The sequence below is a fragment of the Ursus americanus genome, chromosome 26 (assembly GCF_024610735.1).
Source record: "Ursus americanus isolate L20-20 chromosome 26, mUrsAme1.1.p, whole genome shotgun sequence".
NCBI classification, from domain to species: Eukaryota; Metazoa; Chordata; class Mammalia; order Carnivora; family Ursidae; genus Ursus; species Ursus americanus.
In genome coordinates, this window is record NC_142152.1 from 37,557,446 (window position 1) to 37,576,154 (window position 18,709).

Here is an 18,709-nt window from a genome sequence, read left to right on the forward strand (position 1 = left end):
ACACACTCACACGCCTACATACTCCCCCACGCTCACACATACACACTCACACCGCGACACACGTACACCGGCACGCTCGTGCTCACACACGCCCATATCACGTTTCCTTTGCTTCAGGAGGGGCTTTTTGGTTATAAGCCACAGAAACCGATTCTGGCATACGTAAGGAGGAGAGAGAGGCTGAGGACAAGGATACGGATGAGGAAAAGCCAGAGACATTGGGAAAGTTCCCAGAACGACAGAAGCCAGAAGGCCAAGTCTTGCGAGGGACGGGGCACAGCCAGGGGAGACACTAGCACCAGGGACTAGCAAAGGGTTCCTTTAGAGTTCTGCAAGCAGGACAAATCAGCCCACCACCACTGCCTGATTTTTGTGACCAAATTATACCCTGCATGTGAAAGATGACATTCACTCACGATATACAGAAATCAAACCCTCACGCTGTACGCCTCGAGCCTATACGGTGACGCCTATCAGTTATTTCTCAATAAAGCCGGGGGGGATTGTATTCATAGTATGGTCAACATGGTGTCAGGAATATGATGTAAACCGACCTCCCGTGCACCCACCAGCCAGGTTAAGAAACAGAACATTGCCAACGGGTCAGAAGCCCTCCCGTGCGTCCTTCTGCACCAAAGCACCCTGACCACGCTCCGTCCTCACATTCATCCTCTCGAAGGTCAAGTTCCTGGAGAAGATCTTCTGATCCACCCAACTCAGCCACATGCCTACCGCTTGACTGACAGTCCCCACTGCATGTAATGGGGACCAAGGGGGCCTCCGATAGGGAATCAGAGGGGCTGTTCTTGGAAGATGTGGGCTGAGTGCTGGGCGGACACAGCAAGACAGCTGCAAAGCTCCAAAGCTGCTTCCTTCTCCTGTGTCCTTTCGGTTTTGACTCCCTTTTCCTTGCACCTCTTCTCTAGCTTGGGCCTGTGTCTGCGGGGTTGACCCAGAACCATATCTGAGGGACAGACAGGCCTTTGCTGTTCTTGAAGCTGGAAGGGCTATGAGTCCAGGGATGGGTCAGCCTCTAGAATCTGGGAAAGGCAAGGGAATTAATATGGTGATCCAGATGGCTGGGAGCCCAGGAGAGGGAGGGTATTGAGGCACGGAGGTGAGCCCAGCTCCCCCCACCATGGCTCGGCGCATGCGGTCACCTCCCAAGTAAATGCCCTGCACAGAAGCCTTTGGCTGTGTCTCCACTCTGGAAGGAGTTTCTTCCAGCACGTGCCCAGATCTGCAGTCATACACCAGGTATCCCAGGCTACGGGTCAGCAGGGGATCGAGAGCCCGCAAGGTGCTTAGACACTGGACCTGGGGTCTGAGCGCTGAGCACACCCCCGTCTCTTAGTTCGTGAGCTAGAGCAAGTTACTGCTTCTCTCTGAGCCTCAGCACCCCTACAGGTAAAAGGAGACACCTACTTCACAGGTGTGTTTTGAATATTAAATTAAGTAATAATTATAAAAAGCCTTCAGCCTAGTTCTGTCCACCGGCAGGTGCTGATAACAGCTTATGATCATTTCTTATTATTGGTGAGGGTGGGAAGGTGAACACTTCCCGACCGGCTTGAGGGTTCTTTTCAGGATGTGTCCCCTGCCTGCACCTTCAAGGGGGTCCTGGTCCAGGTGGAAACTTCCAGAGCAGATGGCCAAAGTCCCAGAGCTGTGCATGAGCTCCCACGACCTCGTCTGGCAGAAGATGACAGGCCTCAAGCTGTCCTGATGTTGCCCTCTCGAGTAAAGGAGCATGTAATTAAATGAACAGAAATTAAGGAAGTGTGGGAGCCCCAGAGTGACCCCGGAGAGGGGGGCGGGGAAGGGAGCACAGCGACTACACAGGGCACGGAGCTGCCTCTGGTCATTGAGCCAGCGTGCTGCACCCCCGCCCCCGACCCCCGAACAACAGGTGTGGGAAGGCGGGTCCGGTTCCGGGAGCTGCCCGCGGCCATGTGTCCATGGAACGTTTAATCCCCGACTGGGGATAATAGTAAGTGACAGGAGCGTGCCAGGCCCTATGCGTGCAGCACCCCTGAGGTCCTTACACAAGCCATCCTCTCGGGACTGTTTCCAGCTGCATTTGACAGATAAGGAAGCTCCGCTAGGGCCTGGCTTGAGATTCACAGCAGAGCCAGACTGCGGACTGGGCAGCCCACGGCCACCACTGCGCAGGGTGCCTGCCAGTGCCTGAGTTCCAGAATGTACGACAAAGCAAAGTTGTTCACATAGCCTGAGGCTGGTTGATGGGTAAAGATTCCCTCTTGAAAACATTAGTTCATCCATCTGCCCACCACACTGGAGCTGCCAATATGTAAAGAGCCTCCAGGGGTAAAGATCACAGCTGAGCTGTGGGAGACCCATTGGCCTGGTAGAGAGGGGACAGAAGGCAGTGAGGGACAAAGCGTACGGGGAGGGACAGGAGGCAATGACTCAGGGGAGGCTGAACAGGCAGCAGGAGTAGCCAAATAAGTCATATGAAAAGAAGGGGAGTTATAGGCAAAAAGAGAAATACTGGTTTTGATCAAAGTGGCACTTGGCCATCCATGGGTCTCCTCTTTCCCCCAAACCCCTTTAAAATGTTAGTAGAGGTGTTACCAAAAAAAGATATTACTCTACAAGTTCATAAACCCGGCAGAGGCTGCCATAGCAGCTGAGTTCGGAGATATTTAGTTGGCAGAAAGCAGAAGAAAGATCTGGTCAAATGGAGGTGGTTCCCATCTAACGGCTTGAACCAAGAAAAACACACCACTTGGTCAGACACCACAGGGGCTCAGTCCTGAGGCACCAGGTGCCTTGGAAGGAAGATGTTGACTATAGGACTGCAAGGGGTGGGAGTAGAGACTGGAAGAAAGTTTCTCTGCAAAATATCTGGGGTGCCAGTCTCCTGTCTGACGCCAGCATCACCTTCTCCTTCCTTCCATTGCCACCTCCAGCCCCAGACATGAGTTTTATCCTTTGGAAAAATCAAAGAAGAGAGGGTAGAGATGAGGCATGAAGTTGAACAGCATAGGATTCAGTGAAAATCTGCCCATTGAGCCCTGGCACCCACAGATCCCTCCCTGCCCTGTCCCCAGAAGGCCAATGGCCGGGCTCTGGCCTCCTCAGGCCGGGGACCGAGGGCTCTGCTCTGGGAAGCTGAGTGTATTCAAAGGAAACTCTGTAGCACTGACCTTGAAGTTTCCCCAGCAGCAGTCCTGGCTTGCTGGGGATTCTTTCTCCATGAGGCGCACCTGTCACTGAGGCCAGGAAGTATGCAGAACCTAGGACCAGCTCACTCCTCAGGATAAAAAGACAGCCAGGGGAACTGGCTGTTGGAGGAAACCTGCTCACCCAAAAGCAAAGAGGAAAAGAGACCAAGGATCAGCAGGGCAAAAAATTAGAAGAGACAGTGCAGAAATTTTTTAAATTATAATTAATATTCTCACAAAAATAAAATATTGCACTCACTGCACAAGAACAGGGTGCTATAAGAGGGAATAAGAATACACAGAACTCTTATACATTAAAAATATCACGACTAAGATTGGAAGAAAAATCTCTGCCAAGTACATACGTATCTGATAAAAGACTTGCATCCTGAATATATAAAGAGTTATCAAAATCCAACAATAAAGAAACCTACAATCCAATTAAAAAGCAGACAAAGATTTGAAAGGACACTTCACCAAAAAGATTATATGATGGCAAATAAGGAGATGAAAGGATGCTCAATATCATTAGTCACTGTGAAACGCAAATTAAACCGCAAGGAGGCACCACTACACACTTACCAGATCGGCTAAAGTTATGGGGCACCTGGGGGCTCAGTCGGTTAGGCATCTGACTCTTGAATTCAGCTCAGGTGGTGATCTCAGGGTCATGAGATCGAGCCCCATGTCAGGCTCTGCATTGGGCATGAAGTCTGCTTGAGATTCTCTCTCCTTCGCCCTCTGCCCCTGCCCCCACCCACCCCACCCCTACCCTGTGCACATGCGCTCTCTCTCTCTTTCTCAAAATATAAATAAATAAAGATTGGCTAAAATTAAGAAGACTGACCTTACCAAGTGCCAGTGTAACTACGAGCTAACTGCGACTGCCATACATTGCGGGTGGAAAAGTAAATGATTCATGCAGTTTGGAAAACTGTTAAGCAATTCCCAAAAATGTTGAACATATACTTACCGTTTCACCCAGCCATTCCCCTCCTAGCTATTTACCCAAGAGAACAGGAACTCTACGTCCTAAAAAGCCTTGCACGTGAATATTCACGGCAGCTGATTATTTTTATTTATTTACTTATTTTTTATTTTTTTATTTTTTTTATTATTTATAATGATTTTTTATTATATTATGTCAGTCACCATACAGTACATCCCCGGTTTCCGATGTAAGGCTCGATGATTCATTAGTTGCGTATAACACCCAGTGCACCATGCAATACGTGCCCTCCTTACTACCCATCACCAGTCTATCCCATTCCCCCACCCCCCTCCCCTCTGTGGCCCTCAGTTTGTTTCTCAGAGTCCATAGTCTCTCATGCTTCATTCCCCCTTCTGATTACCCCCCTTTCTTTATCCCTTTCTTCCCCTACTGATCATCCTAGTTCTTATGCTCCATAGATGAGAGAAATCATATGATAATTATCTTTCTCTGCTTGACTTATTTCACTTAGCATTATCTCCTCCAGTACGGCAGCTGATTCTTAATAGCCCCAACCAGAAACAGCCCAGATATCCATCAACAGATGAATGGAAAAGCAAAGTCTAGTACATTCATCTACACAACAGTAGAACGTGATGGGCAATTGGCAGGCCCAACGGCATAGGTGAATTTTGAAATAATCATGTTGAGTCAAAGAAGCCAGACAAAGAGGGCACCCTGCATGCTTACATCCTTATAAATCTCGAAGTAATATAAACGAATCCATGGGACAGAAGGTGGGGGTGGCAGGGCTGCAAGGGAGGGATCCCCAAGGGGCTCCATGGTGGGACGTATGTGTTCGTATTTTGATTGTGGGGATGGCTTCGTGGCGTATACGTCCGTAAAAACCTGCCGAACTGCACACTTGCAATAGGCACGGCTTATTATGTGTCCATTATATGAACCAACAGAGCCGGTTCAAATATGATAACTAATCCTCGAAAGAAGCGTTCAAAAATAATATCAAAGGAAGTTCCCAAAAGAAGGGAAACAATAATAATAATGAGTAAGAAAAATTCTAAGAGTTAGAGGTTCCGTACAGGTGGTTCCAAACTAAGCCATTAGAAGTTGCAGAAAAAGAAAACAGAAGCAAAGCAGAGGGAGAGACTTGTCGAAGAAATGATAAAGGTGCCCTTATTTGGAGAAGAGGGTCTCTGCAGATGTGATGAAGACAACAAGAATCTGGATTGTCCGTGTGGACCCTCGATACCATCCCAAGTGTCCTCATGAGAGGGAGACGGGGGAGAGCAGGCGCTCACAGAGGAGAAGGCAGGTGACAGGCGGGGGGGAGGGGTGAAGGTGGCCAGAAACCAAGGAGCACCAAGGAACACTGGCCACTAGAGCTACTGGGAAGCGTGCAGCCCGGCTGACACCTGCATCTCGGACCCGTGCCCCCCAGAACTGAGAAGAACACCCTTCTGCTGTCATAAGCATGTCATAAGTCATTTGTCACAGCAGCCCTAGGAAACCAATATACTTACTCGTGGCGGGACACGTGCCTCCCCAGTCACAGCACAGCACACGTGGGCACAACAACATGAAAACTAATGCACCCAAACTGTTGATATGATCACATTGGGGGGCGGAGGGAGGGGAAGCAAGAGGAACATCTATGTGTGTGATGACACACCAAGATGCGGGGACAGGTGGGGGGCCGCATCCGGGGAGGCTCAGAAGCCTGGCAAGGCCAGATGCAGATTGGCCAGGCTGTGGGATGTCCGCAGAGGAGGGCTGTGAGCGCCTTTATTCTTGTGGGTCTCCCCTGCATCTCTGAGTGCCCCTGCTGAGTATGGGAGTTCCCCACCCCTGAGTCTTGGAGGACTGCCGATGCGTTCCCAGCCTCTCTTGCAAGTTGGGATGCAGATACTCGACCAGGATTTCCCATCAGACGTTCCCACGTGGGCCTTTGAATCCAAAGCTAGTGAGCACTGGGAAGCCGTCCGGGAAAGGTGGTGGCAGCAGCGTCCAGCTCCCTGGTGCACCAGGGACAGCGAGGCGTCCAGCCCCAGTCTGGGCGCAGCAGCAGCAGTGAGACCCCCGCCCAGTGGGGCAGCAGCAGTGTCCGCACATAAGTGGCCCCAAGGGGGCTTCGGGGCATCACGCAGCTGGCTGCATGGCCCCCTGCCCCCGACCCCCGGGGACTTGAGCGTCTGGTCACGGCCTTGGGTGCACAGACTTGCCCCGGGTTCTACTGTCTGTCTCTAAGTGCTGTGTGCGCAGGGGGCCAGGGAGAGAACTCATCTGTCCAGTCGATCAGCAAGTACCAATTACACGTCCGCCTGCGCCAGGCACCACGGCTTCCTCGGTCATTTGACATCACCCTCTCCGGCTTCCATCTGATTGCTAAAATGTCCTCTTTCCTCAAAAAAAAAAAAAACCTTGGAATCAAAAAAGTGACCCTCGGGGAAGGAAAAAGGTCACCTCCTTACTTTCTGAATCACTCCGGTCTGGGAAGGGAACTCAGCTCAGTGCCCGGAAGGGCGGCCAGCCACCACCCACACGGTCTCTGCCTCGTAGGGGGGCCCCCTCGCTTATTTCTGGCGACAGGGAACTCAGGATCCTGCTTGCAGCTCGACACCCTCAGGGTTCCTGACGGGGTGGCATTTAGGAAGGCGGGGCTTATTTATGGGGCAGGAACAACAGGACATGCTCGCTGTCACCATGACACCGAGGCTTTCCTCCCTCAGCCCCAGAGCACCCCTCTCCCACGTCTCCAGGCTGCTTCTGTGACCCACCGAGAAACACAGGGACCCACTAGGGACCCACTGCCCCCGCCGGTGGGGCTGGAAAAAGAAAAGCCCAGCTGAAAGTACCCCAGTTTCCCCACTAGGCGCAGGGTGGGTGGGGGCCTCCGGCTCTGAGGTACCCCTCCCCGCCCCAAGCTCCCTCATAGACCCTCCCAGGCTCCAGGCTCCCGCTGTGCCCCCCCCCAGGGCCCCGTGTAAGCGCTGTCCCCTTGCCCCACCTCCTGCCGCCCCAAGCGGCCTTTCTCAGAGCGCACACAGTGTGGCTCTGTGGGGACTGGGCCGCCCTACACATTCTTCAGCTCCCACTCTCCCTTCTGTTGATGATTCCAGTGTCACTCACCTCACAGAGCTGTGACAAGGCAGCCAGGTGAGGAAATGGAGGGGAGGGTCCTCTCCTGCCTCTGAAGTGCTTGGGGAGGGAGCTGCTCATCTCTCCACCATGAGAAATCAGGTACCAGCCTTCCCAGTTCCTGTGAGCCCTGGATGGGCACAAGAGAACAAATCTGGCCCTGGGGGGTGTTTGAGGGACAGATGGATGGATGGACAGATGGACGGATGTGTGAGAATTCTGAGGAGGCCACAAGCCATCGTGAAAAAGGTGCAGTTGGGAATCAGAAAGCACCGGGTTCACGGCCGTCTGCGGCCTTCCTTGAGCGGTTATTGAGCACCTAGTGTGTGCCTGCCTGTGGACTGGAGGATACTGTGGATACGGCCCTTGCCCTCATGGAGCTATGAGTTCAGGGGGACACACAGGCGAACAAGCTCACAGCACTGCACAGGGCGGCTGTCCCACAGAAGAGCCCCCAGGGGACACAGGAGAACAGGCGGGGGGGGGGGTGGGGGGACACCTTCTTAGCCAGGATGGCAGAGAAGTTTCCGTGGGAAGGAGCCACTGAGGCTGGGCCTTGGAACTCAGGAGAAGAGGGCTTGGCAGGGAGCCAGAGGGAAGAACATTCCCCGGGGAGGGACCTGCAGTGCCAGTGTCCTGAGTGAGCAGGAAAGCGCTGGCTGGATCACCGGGCCTGGGGCTGGGCTTTATTTTAGAAGAAGCCTCAGGAGGGTGATTTACCTTCTTACAAATCCCTCTGGACAGAACACAGAGCACTAGTTGCCAGAGAGTAAGGGAGGCATGAGAACAAAGGGGCCCGTGCTTAGCCCCTGCACTGTGCTGGGGGGCCATGGGGTGCCGGCTACAGGAGTTTGCATTTGCCAAAACCTACAGACCCAGACACCACCAAGAGTAAACTTTACTATATGCACATTTCTTTTTTTTTTTTTTTAAGTTTTTTAATTACAAAACGATCCCTCTGGCAGCTGGAGGAGGAAGGGTGGGGGTGGGGGGGCATGGGAGACTAGCTGGGGCCCCTGCAGGGATCTTGGTAAGGGTAGCTGGGTCATGTACCTGAACTCACATTGTTGACCTTGGGGAGCCCCAGGTTCCTCTTTGAGGACATGATGCTATGATTTCCACCTGCAGGCTGACCCTGTGGGCGGGGGTGACACCTGTAACCTGCCTGGTGGGGCCTGGCCAGAGCGATGTGCTCAGCACTTAGGAGCCTGGCTGATTATGCTTTGCCAGAGGGTGGCTGCGACTGACCTCAGCGTGGCGGGACGGGAGCTCTCCAGCCCCGTAGCTGCCGGGACCGGGAGGGGCCAGGGGCTGCGTTCAGAAAACAGACCTGAAAGTAAACCCGAGGGGAATTACTCAAGGGTGAAGGGCACCTGGATGCAGGCCCCGGCTTGTGGCTCCAGCCACCCTGCGCAGAGGAATGTGGCCCAGAATGTTATGTACTTCTGTGTTTCTCTCCCAGGGAGGCCGGGGCACTGGTGTTGGGGTGGAGGGCAGACAGGTCCCAGGGACAGCCTGGCTTGTGGGGCGACCCTCAGGGAAGAGGAGACTCTGGATCGGCGCCCCGCATCGTGCAGGCCAGAGCACCAGGGTCAGGAGGCCTGATTCCTGCTCCAACTCAGCCTCTCTCAGAGCTGGGCGACTCTGGGCCAAATACTCAAATTCTCTGCTTCATTATAAGACGCCAATGAGGGGCGCCTGGGGGGCTCAGTCGGTTAAGCATCTGCCTTCGGCTCAGGTTATGATTTCAGGGTCCTGGGATGGAGCCCCACCTTGGGCTCCCTGCTCAGCAGGGAGTCTGCTTCTCCCTCTCCCTCTGCCTACTGCTCCCCCTGCTTGTGTTCCCTGTCTCTGTCAAATAAATAAATAAATAAATAAATAAATAAATAAATAAATAAATCTTAAAAAAAAAAAAGACTCCGAGGAGGAGCACGTGGGCCTGCACCTCAGTGAACTGAAGATATTCTAGCCGACACTGGGGGTGAAGGCGGTATGGATGCTGGGGCTGAAGGGTTGGCCCCTGAGTCAGCAGAAACTCGTCTAAGCCCCACGTCGAAGTGCCCCTCGCTCCCCAGCAGCATCGGAGGCCGAGCGCATGGACCCAAGTGCGGAGCACGTGGGAAGGACACCGCGGGGACAGGTGAAGTGGAAAACAGTCCCGCGGGTGCTCAAGAAGGTAAAATAGGGCTACCGCATGACCCAGCAATTCCACTCCCGGCATGTGCCCCAAAGAACTGAAAACAGAAACTCGGATCCTTTTACACAGATGTTCATGGCTGCGTGGCTCACAACAGTTAAAAGGGAGAAACAGCCCAAGTGTCCGTCAACAGTGAACGGATGGACAAAGGGGGGCTGTAAATAGGCTGGAAGCACAGACCCCGCCCCGTGGGGGAGCCTCCCACACATCAGGCGGAGCGAATGTTCACAGACCGTGCGATTCGATTGGTAGGAAATACCCAGAATAAGTAAATCCCAAAACACGAAGCAGGTGGCTGGCTACGGGGGCTGGGGAGTGGGGCAATGCGGAGTGACTGCCATGGGGTGCGGGGTTTCCTTTGAGGGAAATGGAAATGTTTCAGAACCAGACAGAGGAGATGGTACCACGTGGTGAATCTGCTCCATGACAATGAGCTCTTAAATGGTTAATTTCTGTTGTGTTTTTTGTAAAGGCAGGGAAGGGAGAGTGCCTGTGGTCCATACTGCAGGAAGAGGGGACTAATCCAGTGAGGGGCAGGGCTCCCCAGTCCCTATTAGGCTGCCAGCAGCCCCCGTGGCCCACGTGACATCCTGGTTTACCATGAGGAGCCTGGGACCCTGCCCAAGCTAGAGCAGCCGTGATGGTGTGGGGCTGGAGGTCAGGTCTGCACCCCTTAGGGACCCCTGCCTCAGCCTGCTGCTCAGCCAACGCGCCGCATACCCCCCGCCGCATACCCCCCTTTCACCGGAGCCTCACGCCCACCAGGCGGGAGTATCGCCCCTGCGGTACCAGGGGGAGCGGATGCACAGAGCAGTTAGAATCTAAAATCGTGGGCATGAGCCACCCCAGCGACAAGGGACGGGGTTCAGGAGCCCCTGAGGGACGACAGGTTTGGGGTACTTGGAGAGCACAGACAGAAAGTGAGGGGCTGCAGAGCCCCGAGCTCGAGCTCGGTGGGCAGGGGGCTTCTGGAGCAGGTGCACGGCGCCGGCTAGAGAGTGAGGGGAAGGCAGCCCAGGTGAGGGAGGGTCAGCTAGGAGAGTGCAGAGTGACCGCCAGCTGGGGTCCACGGGGGCTGCAGACCTAGACGGTGAAGGGGCCCCTGGTAGACACATGGGACACGAGTTCCCCTCCAGGACTGGTTGCCCTCCCTACGGAGTCTCCCCTGAACAGGGGGCCCACAGCGCCACCTCTGGCAGCCAAGGGGATGGAACCCAAATTTGGGCTTTGGGAGGGCAAATGGGGGTGGGGAGGGTCATTCGATGTCCCTCCAGCTCCCCCTCCCTGCACATCCCCAAACATCTTAGCCAATCACCCAGCCTTCCCCATCCCCGCCCCCTCAAGTCCTTGGAGGAGAAGCCTCAGCCACCTCCACTGTTCACCGGACTCCCCCTCCTGGGGACCCTGGCTCAGCGGTCAGTCCCGAGAGAAGAGGGTCCCAGGGATGCCAGGAACCAGCCTCCCCTCCTCGCCCTGAGGATTTCCCAGCCCCAGCCGCAGGAAGTGAGTAACCACCTCTCAAGACCTACTGGCGACAGCCCCAGGGCCAAGGACAGAGTTAGGAAGTGTGGCTAGGCTGACGGGCAGACCAAGGGCTCCTTTCCACCGAGCCTGGGGTGCTCAACAGCCTGCCAGGCCCAAGGGGAGCACGCCCCACCACCCACCTCGCAGAACAGCAAGGAGATGGACGGAGGGACTGAGGAGGGACGGGCCTCCCCACTGCTGTCTCCCCCACCCTAGAGCACCACTCCCAGCCCACCTCGGAGGTCTGCATACCAGGAATAGCAGGGATCTCACTCACTCCGGGAATCCGGAATCCGGGAGGGTTAGGTGTTGTGGGAAAGGCCAGTCAAATAGAAACAGTGGGGAAAACTCCCATATCCCGAAGTTAAACAAAAACAGATGAGCTTGTGTTTTGCAGTGTTGCCCAGTCTGATAAGAAGAAAGCACATAGGCACATACAAGCTATGAAACAATGAATGATGTCATTTTGATGATTCCACCAACGACTCAAACACAGTGATATTCGCATTTAAAATTGGCATTGAGCAATATGAAGATAAATGGTAAAATGCCTGCTAATAATTTACATTTTTAACCTTGCTTTCCTTAGAACGACATTAAATAGCCAACAGTGTTATCATCAGGCAGTCGGCAGCCACAGGGCCGGAGCTGGGACTGTGCTCAAGGTCAAGGCCTCTAGCAGGGCCGTCCGTGTAAGGGACTCTGGGAGTGGGGACCAGAGGCGGGACGGAGGGCTGGGATGTGCTCTGTGGGGTTCACAGGTGTGGCTGTCAGAGCCAACCAGTCAAAATTACAGGTTTTGCATGTGTTTTGCTATGCACCAAAGTCAGAGCTTACCTTTCAGTTCTGCCTGCCGGTTTTCCAGGACTGGTCTGTCTGGGGGGGGCGGGGGCTGGGCGGTGTGACGGATCAGCCCTTCCCTCAGTGGCTGCCGATCACAGAGAACAGGGGTTGGCTTTCTGGTCAGGACGGTGGCGTTCTGTACAAAAGCACAGCCCACTCCTGGGGGCCAGTGACAAGGGCCTGCCTAGGTAGGGGGGTAAGGGGTGGGAGTGACAACTCTGGCCTCACACACAGATGTTGGAGAGAACATTCCAGAACACAGGGGTGGAGGGGCAGACATTTATAAACAAGCATAGGTACATACATGTCTACAGCTTGCTTTTGTGCTGTTTTCTCTGCACACAGGTGCGCTGGCTGGAGCTGGGAGTCCTGGCAGGCCTGAGTCCCTCTAAGGGCCCCAGCCAAGCAGACCCAATGGGGAGGAGTATAACAAGTCAGTGGCCGCAGTCATTTTGCAGGAAGGGTTTAGTCAAATTGCCTCATAGAAAAATGAAGGACAGAAAACACGCGAACACAGATAAAAATTAGAGAGAGTTGTTCCTGAGTCCACCTGAAGCTCCTTTTGAAATGGTTCCCCACCCAGCTTCTGCCCCTAAGCAGGGGACGAGCCTCAGTGGCAGACTGCTTCCAGGCAAGGGTGTGTTGGATACATTCACTTCTGTCGAACAATGCACAGCCTAGTTATGTGGATGTCTGATTTATGAGTGCGTGGGTAGCTGGATAAGTGGGCGGGTGAGCGGATGGATGGATGGATGGATGGATGGATGGATGGATGGATGAGTGGATGAGTGAATGGGTAGATGGGTTAGTGTATGAATGGGTGAATGGGTTGGTTAAAGGATGGATGGATGGGTGGATGAATGGATGGATGGATGGATAGATGGATGGATGGATGAGTGGATGAGTGAATGGGTAGATGGGTTAGTGTATGAATGGGTGAATGGGTTGGTTAAAGGATGGATGGATGGGTGGATGAATGGATGGATGGATGGATGGATGGATGGATGGATGAGTGGATGGGTTAGTGTATGAATGGGTGAATGGGTTGGGTAAAGGATGGATGGATGGATGGGTGGATGAATGGATGGATGGATGGATGGATGGATGGATGAGTGGATGGGTTAGTGTATGAATAAGTGAATGGGTTGGGTAAAGGATGGATGGGTGGATGAATGGATGGATGGATGGATGGATGGATGGATGGATGGATGGATGAGTGGATGGGTTAGTGTATGAATAAGTGAATGGGTTGGGTAAAGGATGGATGGGTGGATGAATGGATGGATGGATGGATGGATGGATGGATGGATGAGTGGATGAGTGGATGGATGAGTGGATGAGTTAGTGTATGAATAAGTGAATGGGTTGGGTAAAGGATGGATGGGTGGATGAATGGATGGATGGATGGATGGATGGATGGATGGATGGATGAATGGATGAATGGATGGATGGATGGATGGATGGATGGATGGATGAGTGGATGAGTGGATGGATGAGTGGATGGGTTAGTGTATGAATAGGTGAATGGGTTGGGTAAAGGATGGATGGATGGGTGGATGGATGGGTATTTGGATGAATGGGTAGATAGACCTGTAGGTGAATGAAAAAGTAGGTGAATGTTTTATAAGATTTAAACTTTATTTTCATGGCAAGACACAACACAATGACAATTGTAGGGATGAAAGGTATAGCTTTTTGTTACTTTCATTCCAAATGTGAGACGGCTTCCAGGCACGTCCACACAAAGGGTTGTACCCAGGGACAGGGTAGCTGCAAGGAGCAGCTTACTTGTGGCCAGCAGGGCGGGCTTAGTTACGATTCCCAGGCTCCCTGTGGATTGGCTAATTTGAATAAGTTTCCCCAAGTTCCAGGGTATGGGGGCTGTCCACAGTTATCCGGTACCTGGCCCCAGGGGGATTAGGTACATAGTGGCCCCGAGTGTGAGAGCCCAGCAAGGGAAGTGTTGGAACGTGAACTTAACTGCTAACAAAAACTGACCAGCCTCCAACCAGAACTTCAAAAGTGGATCAAGACGGTATTGTTCAAAAACTACATTCCAGGGCACTTGGGTGGCTCACTTGATTAAGCCTCTGCCTTTGGCTCAGGTCGTGATCTTGGGGTCCTAGATCGAGCCCTACATCAACATCATTGAGCTCTCTGCTCAGCGGGAGCCCGCTTCTCCCTCTCCTTCTGCCTCTCCCCCTCCCGCTGATGCTAGCGTGCACTCTTTCTCTCTCTCTCTCAAATAAATAAATAAAATCTTTATTTTAAAAAACCTACATTATTGGGGTATATGGAAAAGGGTGTAGATGGACAGATGCCTTTTGGAGCTCTCTCAGTCAGTAGTATTTACAGAAGCATCAAGAGTGGATTCAGATAATTAAGGATTTTCATCCCATAAACCTGGAACCTGAAAACGTACCAGCTGGGGACTTCGAGAAGTCTCTGCGCTGATGGGTCCCAACATACTTTGGTCTTCCGGACCTGAGGAAGGCAACAGATCCTCTCCCCCAGGAAAGGCACACACGCACAATTCTGCACACCCACTTAGTGGGCCCCGTGCAGCCTCTCCCCAGAGCCCTGTCTCCACACAGAGAGCGAGAACTCTCAAGTTAAGGAGGCCTAATGTGGTGGTACAGGCCAGTACTCTGGAGAGTCATTCGAGGCACCTGGCCCGGGAGGGACTTGACTCGAGTCTATGCAACCAGTCCACAGCCACGTCAGGCCCAGATCCCAATACACCTTCCTGGGACTCAGTTTCCCTATCTCTACGAGGACGGAGTGGAACTGGATCACTATTTGTAGACGTGCTTCAGAGAAGGTAACAGGGAAAGGGGTTCTGACCCTCTTATCTATTCCCCATTCCACTTTATCTGATCTCTTTGGAGGGAAAGGTTTTACCTTAAAAATACATACATCGGAAAGGCCCTGAACTTGCCGGCTTTGAAGCTGCTGGAAATGGTTAAGTGTTAAGATCCGTAAGTCTCCAGGTCTCCGGAGTAAAGCCAAGAAAACCAATCAGTGTGGAAGTGGGAGGAAACCATTGCCAAACATGCCCAGACCGGGTGGGGGGGCGGTCTGGGGGGGCACAAGCCTCACGTGTTGCCAGAAAACAAGACGGGGAAAGGCGCTCCTTCTCCGAAGTAGTTTCCATGTTTCTACCACTTGGGAGGCAGGCGGACTGTTTACACTGAAACTCAGACATCACAGCAGTCACGTGAGGGAAGTAATGAGAAGAGATAAATGTTGTATTAGACAAACTTATCACTTACAGAGGGTGCCAGCTGCCTACCGCCGTGCCAGAAGGAGGAATGCTGATTTTTAGGAGTCACCTGCAAAGCAATCCACTTTTCACATTCATGATTGCATGTAATTGAGAAAGGGGATCGTACAGCGGTTCAGATCACAGACTTTGGAGCCAGTCTGCCTGGATTCCTGCGAGGATCAGCTGAGTTCATCCATTTAGGTGCTTAGAAAAATGCCTGACACAGAGCATAAGTTATAGATGGGTCAGGGCTGTCATGAACCCTCACCACACCCCCTCTGATACTTGTCACGATCTCCGCTCCATCTCCCCACTCAGAGAGGGTAAGCCACTTTCCCGAGGCCCTGAGGCAGGGAGTGAGGGGACGGGGATCCAGGACCTGCCGATTTTGAGCACTGGATACATTTACCACCCTGTGGCTCTAAACGGCAGCCAGCCTACAATAGAATATTCCTTGGGCTAACCTGGAAATCTTCCATGTGGCTCCCTGAGCTCTCAAGGCTCATGGGGCAGGAAAAGCTCTGGGTGACCACAGCCACCCCGCCTGGCCTCTGCAGGCGTGGGTTCTAGAAACTGTGGCCGGACTGGCCCGGTCACCGGGCAGGAGCGCTGGGCTGGGCTGGAGGTGGAGGGAGGAAGTGCCCAGGAGGGCGGTGACATCACCACCCAGCCCTTGAAAGATGAGCTGTTCCCTCCACCACTTCAGCGCGGGCTCTGGCGGCTCTGGCGGCTCCTAGGAGGGGTGAGGACATCAGGCAGCCCTACTGGACCGAGGGAGCGCCCGAGGTACCCGCGTGGCTTGCTCTGGACAACGGGGGTCCCGGGTAGGGTCTGGTCCAGTCGCCTCACCATTGCCAGGAGGACAAGAGGTCCCAGCACAAAGAGAGAGCCGGCAGGTGAGTGTCCCAGGGGCTAATTTCCCTGGGGTTGGGGGTAAAGTTCCCTCAGGTCCTGCGGAGAAGTTCCCTTCCTTTCCCAGTCCTAACAAGTAACAAGAAGGGCTCCCAGCCGGAGGAATTATCTTGTTTGTTCCAGGTTTGTCTTCTCCCTGAATCGAGACAGTCATGTGTGTATTTGCGTGAACAATTTAATGATTTGATTTTTATGGACTCTGGGTAGCTGCCTCGGACTTCAGCAACAAGGGGCAAGCAGGGATGGGTGTGGGGTTTAGACTCTGGAATCCGGCTTTTAACTCACAGCTGTGCTGTTCATGGGCCCCGTGTGACCCTGGACAAGTTGCTTAACCTCTCTGAGCCTCACAGTCTCTCTGTCTGCAAAGTACCCTGCTAGCTGGCCCTCGGGGTGGAGGGGGTTAAATCAGAGGGCAGAGGAGAGGGTCTGTAAATGTGATGTGCAGGGAGGCGGTGGGAACTCAGGCAGGCTTAAAGCCCCTCGGTCCCGGTCCTGGTCCTGGTCCTGGTCCTGGCTGTCCAGGGCTGAGGGATAAACCTGGACACCCATTCAGAGCCTGGGCTTTGCACGGGTTGGAGTCCCAGCTCTGCTCTTATTCCCTGCGTAACATTTTTGAGCAAATTATTTTTTTTCCCTGTTTCCTGAGCGTGGAGATGACTTGGCAGGGAGGTGGAAGGGTAGGCATGGGCTCATGCCCGCCTGTGTGCCTGCCACCACAGCTGCAGTGGGGCTCCAGGAGGGCTGCCAAGGGCAGGTGGTTACATGAGCCTGGGTTGGGTGGGCAGTGGGCGTTGCTCGGACAGGCAGGTTCGAATGTGCCTCCCTGAGTCACGGGCTGTCTGTGGCTCCTGCACACAGGAAGTGGGAGCTCTGGCCCAGGTGTGGGGCGGTGGGGGGCCCTGGCCCAACCCCCTTGAATTTCTTCTGTAAGAGAGAAAACGGCTTGGGCCGGGGCCAGGGTGAGCGACCCCAGAGGGCACTGCCTCTTCTCTGGAGGAAAGTCATTCTGTGTCCTTCCAGGCCCTGGCAGCCACGGGGTGACAGAGAGCCCCACAAGCTTGAGGAAAGAGTGTGCCATTTCCCCTTGCGTGGGGTTGAAGGCAGGCAGGTCTGGGGAACAGCCAGGGAAAGAGGTTTGGGTAAAACATTGAAAACAAGAAGGCTCCCATGCCATCCCCGCAGGCAAAAGCCTAGGGCCCCATTCCAGCCCTGCCCTAAACTCACAAAATCCCTGCGATCCTGTGCTCCAAGCCCCTCTGGGTAGAGGTGAAGAAACAGTCTCAGAGCGGGGACATCACCTCCCCCAAGCCCTTTGCTCAGGTCAGGGGATGCCTCAGCCTCTTTGGGACTCTGGCTCTGTCACTTACACACAGGGGAAGGTTCAGATGACTGCCTGAGTCTGGGGGCAGGGGGGTGGTGGTCTAAGGACTTGGGATTAGACCACATTTGAGAGATGCCGGCCAAGCAGGGACCACACAGGGGAAATAGCCGTGCTACGTGGTCTCGGCTAACACAGTGACAGCGTCTGGCCTGGCCTGTAGTTGAGAGCGGGTCAGAGGGACTGGTTTTCAGAATGAAAGCAGGGCTCTCCTCTCTCGGTTCACGGCTGCCTCCCCTGCACGGAGAACCGTGCTCAGCATAACGCAGGCTCCGGTCACTACCTGCCGAATGAGCAGATGGATGATGGATGGGTACAATTCCTACGTGACAGACGCCCATCTGAAAAAGCTACCTACTGGAGGATTTCAAGGGTACGACATTCTGGAAAAGGCAAAACTACGGGGATTGTAAAAAAGATCAGTACCTGCTGGGGGTCGGGGTGGGGAGGGGTGAATAGGCAGAGCACAGAGGATGTTTAGGGCAGCAAAACCGCTTTTATGAGGCTGTAGTGGTGGGTACACGTCATCACACATTTGTCCAAACCCACAGAGTGTACAAAGGAGCCCCACGGACTTTGCGTGATAACGATGTGCCAATGAAGGTATTCACTGCAGGAAATGCACCCCTCTGGTGGGGGATGTTGATCATGGGGGAGGCTGTGGGTGAGAGGGGGCAGGGAGCCTCTGGGAAGTCTCCGTACTTTCTGCTCAATTTTTCTGTGAACCTAAAACTGCCCTAAAAAAAATTGAGCCTACTTTAAAAAAAAAAAAAAAAAAAAAGAACACGAAGCAGATCTGTGTGCTGTTTTGAGAATTCAGAAGGCACGTAGAATATCTCAAGACCATGAGTCAAATGATCCGAACCTGCTAAGATTTGACCCCCAAGTGCATCCCTCCCAACACCCACCCAGTCCAGGAACCCCCTGACCTGTGAGTATCTTTCTTAGTGTACATACTTCCAGGGACAGGGAGCTCACTACTTCACCAGCCAGCCCGCTCCGTCTCAGGAGTGTTCTACTGTTAAAAAGTCCCTCCTTAGGCTGGAGCTAGACTCCAGTCCCAATGAGCAATGGTCCACTTTTTTTTTTTTTAAAGATTTTATTTATTTATTTGACAGAGATAGAGACAGCCAGCGAGAGAGGGAACACAAGCAGGGGGAGTGGGAGTGGAAGAAGCAGGCTCATAGCGGAGGAGCCTGATGTGGGGCTCGATCCCATAACGCCAGGATCACGCCCTGAGCCGAAGGCAGACGCTTAACGACTGCGCCACCCAGGCGCCCCAATGGTCCACTTTCTATTTCTTGGAGCTGGAGTG

The 18,709-nt window shown here is 53.5% G+C and overlaps 1 protein-coding gene across 2 annotated transcripts in view; it reads left to right on the forward strand.

The window, feature by feature from the left end:
• Nucleotides 1-15,426: 15,426 nt before the first annotated feature.
• Nucleotides 15,427-18,709, forward strand: part of BDKRB2 (bradykinin receptor B2) — a 30,402-nt gene continuing 27,119 nt past the window's right edge. The window contains exon 1 of one of the 2 annotated variants that reach the window (XM_045815766.2): nt 15,427-16,000. The gene's annotated coding sequence lies outside the window, so the exon portion shown is untranslated. The remainder of the gene's footprint in view (nt 16,001-18,709) is intronic. The other variant, XM_087856211.1, reaches the window with a different exon arrangement.